Genomic DNA, 10,856 nt, shown 5'->3' on the forward strand with positions numbered 1-10,856 from the left:
GGACTCCCTGTAGGTGTTGTGGGACCCTGGTTATAGGTCTTTCACGTCTGGGAGTTGAAGTCCACAAGTCTTAAAGTTGGAGAGCCGTGGCTCTAGTCAGTGTTGTATGGGAATGGATTACAAACAAACAAAGGTAGAACAAATGAGAATTCAACACGAGGCATGACCATCTCCATGGCTGAGCAGTCCTCTGCAAGCAACAGACATGTTAAACCTTTGAAATATTTTACTTTTGAGGAAGATTTTTGCAGAAGAAACCAAATATGGGCATGGCGGGGTCCTTGGTGCTCCCTGAGATCGGCTGGTTGGTTGCAGACATTTCACGACCCAACTTTGGGTACAACTAAGCCTCGACTTACAGCTACAATGGAGCCCAAAATTTCTGTTGCTAAGCGAGACAGTTGTTAAGTGAATTTTGCCTCATTTTGCGACCTTTCTTCCCACAGTTTTTAAGTGGATCACTGCAATTGTGAAGTTAGTAACCTGGCTGTTGAGTCTATCTGGCTTCCCCATTGAGTTTGCTTGTCAGAAGTTTGCAAAAGGGGATTGCATAACCCTGGGACATTGCAACTGTCATCAATATGAGTCAGTTGCCAAGCATCCAAATCTTGATCATGCAGTCATCGGGGTGCCACAATGGCCATTAAGTGTGAAAAACGGTCATAAGTCACTTTTTTCAGTGTAAGTTTAAATGGGCACTAAACAAACTGTTGTAAGTTGAGGACTACTATCATTGGCTAGCTGGGTAATGAAATCTCTGCAAACAAGCAACTAAGGTCAGAGAGTACAAAGATCAACCCTGAGCTGCACATACTCTCCTCTATTAATAGGAGCGTTGGGTTCTCTGCCTTATTCCTCTAAACCGGCCATTTCTCCATCCCTTTGCTTGGGTTCATTCTTCACTTTTGTGGAGCAATGGCGCCACCTTGCGGTTGACACTGAGCACTGCAGAAGCCGTGTGCTAATCCAGTGGTAGTCAACCTGGTTCCTACGGCCCACTAGTGGGCGTTCCAGCTTTCATGGTGGGTGGTGGGGGTTTTGTCCCCTACTTTATAAATCACCATTACTGTGGAACCGGTGGGCGGTTAGTGAAAATTTTACTACTAACAGAGATACAAAAGTGGGTGGTAGGTATAAAAAGGTTGACTACTATCCCTGTGCTAATCCATTGTAATCCATTCCCGTACAACACTGACTAGAGTCAGGGTTCTCCAACCTTGGCAATTTTGGATTAGAATATGAGGGTCACATCAGGGCTGCAGTTGGCTTGTGGGGGGGGGGGTACGATTGCAGGGCGCGTGGTCGACTGGATGGGCATGGTCATCTTGACACCATTCCTCAAACTGCTGGCCTGTTTTCCTCTTCGCATTGGGCAGACCCAACGGGCCTTGAGTTTGACCCCCCCCCTGCTTTAGATAAATTGTGCCAAAAAATTGAACAATAGTGAGCAAAAAAAATCTTTTTTTTAATCAGAGTCAGGTAGTCCATGATTTACAATGATTTGTTTAGTAACTGTTCGACAACAGGACCAAAACAAAGTTGATTCATGACCATTTTTCACACTTACGACCACTGCAGCATCCCCAGGGTCATGTGACTTACATTGACAACGGATGCTTGATTCACATTTATGACGGTCGCAGTGTCCCAAGGAATCACGTGATCCCCCTTTGCGACCTTCTGACAAGCAAAATCAATGGGGAAACGAGATTCACTTAACGACTGGGTTATTAGCCGGTCGTTAACAATTGTGGCAAGGAAAGTCATCAAATGAGGCAAAACTCACTTCACAAATGTTTCACTTGGCGATGAAAATTTTGGGAAAAATTGTGGTCGTAAGATGAGGCTTACCTGTAGTAAGAGATAATTCGTGGGAATCTAACTTAGGTTACCAAGAAAAGAAAAGAAAATTAAGGGGACCATCCACCCCAGGGTTTTTCCAACATGGTAACTTCTGGAATTCCACTCCCTCGGTTGAATTCCATGCACTTTTTTTAAGCAGAAAAACCCTGATTTATCCTGTTCATAAAAGCTTTTCAGTTAGCTGCAGGCATTTTATCAGTCAATTCTAAGCTTAATCAGGTAAAGGAAACAATGAAAACCCAAAAGATTCACACACCCGTTGTCCAAATCACCCAGGATCATAAAAAAGCCCAACTCCAAAGTCCTTTTCGGGGTGAAATTCTAGCCAGCAGAGGCAAAACACTGAAGGGGTGGAGGAATTCCCCCTTGAAAAGAGAGGCTTTTGAATCTTTTCAAGCAGGGGATTGTGGGAGACGGGAACACGCCTATTTCTTTTATTTCATACATTTATGTGATTTCACGGTGGGGGAATTAGCCTTCAAAACTACCCAAACTGCATTATGCCATAGCAAGAGGTAGAAATCCTAGAGTTGGAAGGAACTCTTGAGATCATCCAGTCCACCCCCTGCTTGGGGCAGGGATCTCAAAAGAACTGGGGTCTTCCAAGCCTCTCCTTCAATGCCTCCAGTGAAGAGGAGCCCACCTTCCCCCTGGCTCCAACTGCTTTTAGGAAGTTTTTTTTAAAACTGAAAAGTCCACATATAGACTGGGTGAAACCAGGCTCAACAGCAGGAACTGTGAGAGGGATCTTGGAGTCTTAGTGGACAACCAGCTAAATAGGAGCCAGCAATGTGCAGCAGCCACCAAAAAAGCTAATGCAGTCCTAAATTGTATTAACAGAGGGATACAATCAAGATCAAGGGAGGTCCTAATACCACTCTGTAAAGTCTTAGTAAGACCACACGTAGAGTACTGCATCCAGTTTGGGTCACCACACTATAAAAAAGAGGTTGAGACTCTAGAAAGAGTGCAGAGAAGAGCAACCAGGCTGAATAGGGGACTGGAATCTAAAACATATAAAGAACGGTTGCAGGAACTGGGCCTGGCTAGTCTAGTGAAGAGAAGGACCAGGGGAGACATGATAGCATCCTCCAATATTTGAGGGGCTGCCACAGAGAGGAGGAAGGGGTCAGGCTGATTTCCAAAGCACCTGAAGGCCAGACAAGGAATAATGGATGGAAACTGATCAGGGAGAGAGTCAACCTGGAAATAAGGAGGAATTTTCTGACAGTGGGAACCATCAACCAATGGAACAGAAGTTGCCTTTGGAAGTTGTGGGAGCTTCATCACTGGAGGCTTTCAAGAAGAGACTGGATTCCCATCTGTCAGAAATAGTGTAGGGTCTCCTGCTTGGGCAGGGGGTTGGATTAGATGACCTACAAGGTCCCTTCCAACTCTGTTAATCTGTGTCTGTATCTAGTTGTCTGGTTTCCCTTCTGCATGGAAAGGATGTAGAATTTTTGTTGCTGCAGATGGGTTTGACTTTACTGAACTTTACTGAAACTTTATTGAACTTTACTGAACTGCAGATGGGTTTGACTTTACTGAATCAGGAAAGCCATTGGATATTTCATTTTGTGAGACTGCTTTGATTTCTTCTAATTCTTCTTTAGAAACCAGGGGAGGGGATTCATCCCATGAACTATGGCCCTCCTGCTTCTGGTTCTGATGCTGCTGGTGTCCCAGCCAGTTTCTGGGAAACTTAGAATGAAGCGCCCGCTGAATTTTGAGCACCAGGGTGGGGGAAAAAAGCATGGAGCTATTATAGCCCAGGAGACCATCTCATTGGTAGAGTCAGCACTACATCAAGAATCTTGCATACAATGTTGAATTTCAACATACCTCCTTCTATGCAGTCTTACTTGTAAGTCATTCAGTGTTACGGAGTTGCATTCCCTCCATTTGCAGTTCTAACACTCTTCTTCCTTTCTTCTTATTTTACATAATCCTATATTGCAGGATCTGACCAATTTCTTGAATCAGTTTGATTTCTATGACTTCCCTCTTTTACTTTGTGGAAAGGACTCTACTCCAAAGATGGGGCAGTAAGAAACTTGAAGGAAATCCAAATTATTTTCCTCTCCTAATTCAACCTTGAATTCCTCACTTGAATACTGACTTTTGTTTAAGCTCATTGTAATTAGTGCAGTTTCCCTTGCCCACATCGTTTTTATATTTTATGACAGCTTATTGATAGTCAGTTCCTAACGGATCCTTAAAGAACTAGAGGATGGCTTCTATAGTGAATGGCTCTTCTGGATTACCCTCTTCAATCAACCAATGGAACAGAAATTGTCTCCAGAAGTTGTGGGATTTTCATCACTGGAGGCTTTTAAGAAGAAATTGGACTTCCGGACGTCCGGTTTGAGGTTCTTCGGCGACAGACCAAAACCGCGTCTCTGCGTGGTTTCGATCCGTGCTCGCCACTGGAGAGCCCTGAGCCGGCTGGTTTCGGGGCTAAGCCACCCCGTAGAGGTGGTGAAGAACGGGGAGACTGCCTGCAGGGTTGAGGAGAGCCGCATCTCTCCTCCCCAGCTGGCCATTACTCCCTTTCCCGAAGGCGGTTATAGCAGTGGTCAGAAATGGCCACCACAAAGAAGAATTCGACCGGAAAAGAATGTGCAGGAGGAAGATAAGAAGAGAAAGTTTTGGTTGACCGGGTCAAACAGCAAAAGCAACAAATAAGGTACCCTGGAATTGAAACTATTAAAAAAAAATAACATTGTTCCCTAAGATTTCTAAGCTGCGAAGGAGAGAGAAAAGGGAAAGGATTTGGTTTTTTTTCTCCTCTTCCTATACTGATAGCTAAGAGACCTAAGCAAGAAGTTGGAAAAAAATCCACTTTGACAATAATAGGAATTTAATGCTGAAAATAAAAGTCAAAGGGATAATAAAGATTTCTGAATAATTAAAAGCTTTTAAAAACAGGAAAGGAGAGAAAGAGAATAAAAGGGCAGGATCTGGAAGGGAGGAGACTGCCTGGAATTAAAAAGGACTTACAGCAAAATCTCAACAAGACTTCCAAAAGATACATCTTAACTGAAACATCGCAACAAAATAGTAAAACCCAGGAAGAGAAAGTGAAAAAAGAAATGAGAAGAAACAGCTCGGAACTATTTGGATTACTTGGTGATCTCTGGATTCTTGGTTATTGCATTTGAATGACTAAAATCAATCGGGTGGTTGTTTAAAACTGTTTAAAATGGCTTCACTTTTAGAAGAACTGAAAATGGAACTTAAAAAGTACAAAGAAGATGCACAAGAAGGGAGAGGTTCTTTTGGCTTCGTATTTCAGTTTTTAGAAATGGAGATTTGGAACTATGAGAAACAACAAGAAATGCCTGCAGAACAAGAAGATTGGGACAAAGAAGAAGCCATCTTTAATGAACAAGTAATCTTAGATGGGGAAAAAGGAAAGGGGGGAAAGAGAATGGAAAGTTTAAGATTGGGAAAAACAACCCAAAAAAAGAATAGAGTGAAAAATAAGTATAAAATCAGAAAGCAACAGAAGAGGGAAATGCAGAAGAGAGAATTAGAAGTAGAGAGACAAGGGGGTAAAAAGGGGAGGGAGAAGAAGAGAGGGAAGAAAGAAAGGAAAAGAAGTTATAAAGGACAGAAACAAAATATAGAGAAACAGGGCCTATTTATGGGGGGAAATCTAATGGAAAAAAGGATTCTGCAAAGGTACATAAGATAGTATTGTTATATTAGAAATAGAAATAATTTCAGAAAATATGAAACAATGTATGATTAAAATGTTTGATAAAACAGTTATCGTAATTTAGTGGAATGCTTGTCAATAAATAAATGTAACAAAACAAATATTTAATGATTTACAAAACATAAGTTAAGAGAAATAAGGGAAAAATTAATTATGGAGATTATATGTGTCTTTAAAGAAGTATGATATTTAATTGAAAAGAAATGTTAAAAATGTTAAAGACTTTAATGATTATTAATGATAGAACTGAATTGGAATGGAATGAGGGATTATAATTACATATATTTATAATCCTTTTTTTTTTAAAGAATATAGTGTGTATTATAAGAATGTACCAAGCAGAATTCGATTGGAAGTTATGTATTATGTATTATATTGAAGGTCATAACCTTAAGGTATATATTGAAGTTTAAATAAGAGTTGAATGGATATAATTAAAAGATATAAAGGTGTCATACTCCAATTAGTAACTACAGATGAGAAATGAGAAAAGATAATATGAAATTGAAAAGAACAGACAAAAGTATAAATATAATGATTTGAATTGAGATGAGATAATCAAAATAAAATTGAGAAAATTAAAAGAGGGGAAAAACTATATAAAAAATGTAGAATAGTAATAAGATATGGAGTAGAACACAAAAATGAAATTGAGTTTGTATCTGCATAAAGAAGTTCAACCCGCAACCATGTTATTTTCAAAAAAGATGTTTTATTTTGTGTGTGTGAAAACCCAAATAAAACTTTATTAAAAAAAGAAGAAGAAATTGGACTGCCATTGGTCAGAATGGGTGGGCTGCTGGGGGTTCGCAGGGGTTCAGGAGAGCCCCTAGCTAAGATTCTGTGCAGTTAGGAGAACCCCAAATCCCACTCCTGGCTGGCCCCACCCACTCCACCCCTCCCCGGAGTCCGTACGCAGCTCGTTTTGGATGCAGGTAAGTGCAGGAGGTGCGTGGAGGTTTGGGGAGGGTGAAAAATGGGCCTCCCGGAAGTTTGGGAAGGCTGCAAATGGGGCCATTTCTGGCTTCCGGAGAGCCTCTGAAGCCCACCTATCTCAGCACCAAAGGGAAATACATGGGGGCTGTGCAGATCTTCTCCATCTTGTGCTCCAATGCTGGCCTGCTGGGCTGCATCTTCATTGCCAAGTGCTGCATTATCCTTCTGAGACCAGACCTGAACACAAAAGAGCAGCTTACGACCAGAAGAAATGTGGAAATGTGAGACGGAGAATTTTCAACTCTCAATATATCAAAGTTAGAAAATGGTCCAAGCCATTTTCCATACATGAGCAGGCCAACATTTTTTCTTGAAATAATTACAGGACAGCTGGAAGATAGTATCCCCTATCCCTGCCCAATGGAAATGCAAATTGGTCATTGAGTTCTTTTGAATAATAATAAGTAGAATATCTGTCTTGTGCGCTTAACCTTCCCGAGACCTTAAACACCACACCCAGTTATTTTAAACATGCTACTTGTGCAATGGGAATCTTGTTGATATGATAGAAATAATTGGAGAAAGAGCTCTAGAAATTCTACCATTATATTTGTATCATTTTTTATTTTTTTTACAAATGGGTATCTGCAGTATTGGACAAGAAGATCTCATATCATCAATCTAAAGAAAGTACAAAGACCCCTCCCAAATTAGGAGGATAATTGGGATTATCCAACTGGTCAGTTAAATTATTACGTAGAAGTCAAAGAAGAGAGTATCTAAAATATTGCCTCATAAAATTACTAGAAAATAATTTCTACAGAATGGAATGATTGAAAGTCTCATAGATATAGGGAGAAAGTGAAAGTTTTCCTTTGCTGTTTTCATGTGAAATCATTAGAACTGGCTTTTCCACTTCTGAACCCATATGGAATCTTCAGTAAAGTAATTATCTTGGTAAAAGAAATGTCCCAGGAATTTATTTTGCTGTCTAACCCAGTGGGGGAGTTGACAGTTGTAATTCAACAGAAATTAATTTTACAGACCTAAATATGCAAGAGTAAGGTACTTTCAATCCCACATGGTTTGCACTCTGTAGATGTAGCCACTCAGTGAAATCTTGATGCAAACTGAAAGGACTGAATTTGATGTGTATGAAAGCATTGGAAAAATCATGAAGAGAGGGGAGAGGCAAAAGGGCTTTCTATGGAAACATGATATTGTGCCCACTATTGTTGTTGTCTTTCCTTTCCTTTTGATTTTCAACCAATAGAAAGCAAATTTTACAGTCTGAAGGTGGGGTGTATTCTGCCTAAATTTTGGCAAGGTTAAATAGGAAACACGAACACTTCAAACAATGAAGAATAAATGGCAGACAATTGAAAACTCTTAATCTTCTTCTAATATGTGCTGAATATGCACATATCACAAAATGAGTACAAACACCGCCACCCCAGAATGAATGGTGGATATAAGCATGGTCACAGCCTGCATTCCCCACAGAGAGAAATTCAACTTTGAAAAAGACAGACGGGATTTTAGAACTTCACAATTCTCTTCATTAGCAGTTCATGCTGCTAACATCGATTACAAGAAAAAGGTCTTGAGAGAATGTTATATTTGACTTCTAGATTGCAGGGACAAATTTCATCTGGAAAGTTGTGCCCAATAATATTTTTAGCCCATTTTTAAAACTGTATTATTCTTTTTGTCACTCCAAAAAACATTTCCAAATCTTCTCCCCTCTTCCTGATGACCAAACTTTCCAAGCTCTGTTGCCTTTTTGCCTTCTAGAAAGCAGCCCCTCCCTCCTGGAAATCCAGATTACATTTCACCACAAACCAAAAGCCCATGTCTCTGATGTTCAGTGACAAGTGAAGAATACCAAAACCCCATATGCCAGGCCTGTCTCTGTTCAAAACTCAAGAAAGAAAACGCCCAACTCCATTGAATTAGGGAAGAGGTACTTTTACTAAGTTTGAAATGATAGCAGCGTAAGCAAGGCAAGATCTGGTCCAAAACATGTGGATGTTATACATTGAAAGTCACCCCAAATCCCTGCCCCCAGGGTCCAGCACTGAGAGTCCAATCAACGTCCAGTATGATGTTATGGGAAAGCTCCTCTTCAGGTATTTCTCACAGGATGGTTGGCCTTGATGGAGTATAAACAACTCCACTCAGCAGTGCCATAATTCATGAGTGCAAGCCTCCCTTCCAGTTCTCATGGGACTACTACACACCAGCTTGTTTCCCCATCCCACATGTCCATGCCACCCTCCGTTTCTATGGCAGCCGATAGCAATTACGCTGCAGAAACCCATGCTGGAGATCCAGCTGACTACTACTGAACAACAGGTCCACGTTCCCCAATGCAGCCCATCTCCTGCCTGCCAACAAATCTTCTGTTACCAAATTGATGTTCCCCTCTATCTTCAATGTTTGCAAGCCTCCTTCCCCTCCTTAACTTACCTGTATCCATCCAAAAGGCAACTGGGAGGAATTGAAGGGGAAGCAGACTCTTACCTTGGAAGTACCAAAATGACTGGGATTAGCTAAATTCAAGTGGAATTTGGTTAACACCAGTGGGATTGCTCTCTAAGTAATACACATGATGTCTCACTTTATGACATAACTTAGTTATGGAAATTCCAATCCCAATTACCATGTAATTCACGGATTACCTATACAATATTAGGTCATATTAAAATGTTGCTGCAAAACCTGATTCTTTCTCTTCTTCCTAACAAAGTAATGTAAAACATATATTGGAACATTTCTTGTTCTCACACATCACACACACACACGCACACATTCTATCAGCTTTTAACTGTGTTTTTTCCAATCCAAAAAAAATGCCAAGATTTTAATAACTTTTTCTCCAATATCTTCACCAGAAACCTCTGGGATTGCTTTAAGCCTCAAATAAAATACCTTTTCTCTCAATTCCAAAGAGCCAGATTTTCTAGTTCTTTCCAACTCCGTCTATATTATTCTCTAAAATGTCCATTTTATTATTAGTTTTATCACCCCAAACACTTGTTTTACACAGGTTATCATCGTCTTTCATCTCCTTTTTCACATTTATGAGTCTTTCCATTCTTTTTTCAAAACCCGTCAATTCAGTCAGAAGTGTTTCTGGCATACTGCCCATTTGCTAATAGGGATGGAAATCTGGCGTAACTTCTCTTTCTGCAGGTTGCTCTAGCGCAGGGGTGTCATACTGGCGGCCCGCGGGCCGGATGCATCACATGCAGGCCACGCCCACCCCAGCTCCACGAATGGGAACAATGCCACGAAACATCACGTTATGCGACGTGGCGGGTCTTTCCTCCCCTCCATTGTTGCTGTTCTTCAGACTTGGAGCAGTTGAGTCCAGTTGGCACCAAGGGCAAGAAAGGTGAAATGCAGACTTGGGAGCAATGAATTTCTTTCGAGAAGAATATCAAAGAATGCAATATTTTTGACTTTGATTCGGCAGTTTTAACCATGGTAATTATGGATTCCTTTCGTAATACAAATTGCATAGACTTCGTTTTCCTTTTCCAGGATCAATAAAGTAGCCAATGGCACAATGAAACTAATACGGACACTAAAAGACTTTTGCGAACCGTTTTATTCATTTTATCTTGTGCCATCAAAGCAAAGTACCAACAGCAGGGTGCGATTGAGAATGAAGGAAGGAAGGAAGGAGGAAAGGAAGGGAGAAAGAAAGAAGGAAGGAAAGAAAGAGAAAGAAAGAGAGAGAAAGAAGAAAGGAAAGAGTGAAAGAAAAAGAATGAGAGAAAGAAAGAGGAAAAAAAGCCGTTTTAAAGTATAACAGGCAATGTTTAGGTGCAATGGCGGAGCAGAGGAACGAGGAAGGTACCCAGGTATTACTTTCTTGTCTCTTGCTCTACGCAGGTTGAGTGAGATGATGGGAAGCGCGATCCAGAAACGCTGAGGGGGAGCACCTGCAGAGATCCCATAGAGAAAGTGGGGATTTACAAGGGAAAAGGAGGGAAACGTCCATGCACCAAGTCAACGAAGCCGCCTCAGGGGGCTCAAAGAGGCGAAAAGGGGGAGGGGGCGCAAAAGTCGGCCCATCTCCGGGATGCCCTTCGCGGGGATTACGCAAGGAAAAACTGCGCATGCTCATCAAAGGGACCCTAGAATAGGCGCAGAAGTTTCCCAGCGCTGACCTCCGAAAGCAACCCAATTGGACCAGAAAATCGTCCAACCTGAACACACATCGCCGTGAGCGATGCCGACGGCGACCAATCCGAACTCGGCAAAAAGGAGGGGTGGGTGGGGAAAGGGAGCTTTCCGTCCAAGCCAAACGCGACTTTCCGAATCGGCC

The sequence above is a fragment of the Notechis scutatus genome, chromosome 10, assembly GCF_049901735.1.
Source record: "Notechis scutatus isolate UNSWTSFEM ecotype Mainland chromosome 10, rNotScu1.2, whole genome shotgun sequence".
NCBI lineage: Eukaryota > Metazoa > Chordata > Lepidosauria > Squamata > Elapidae > Notechis > Notechis scutatus.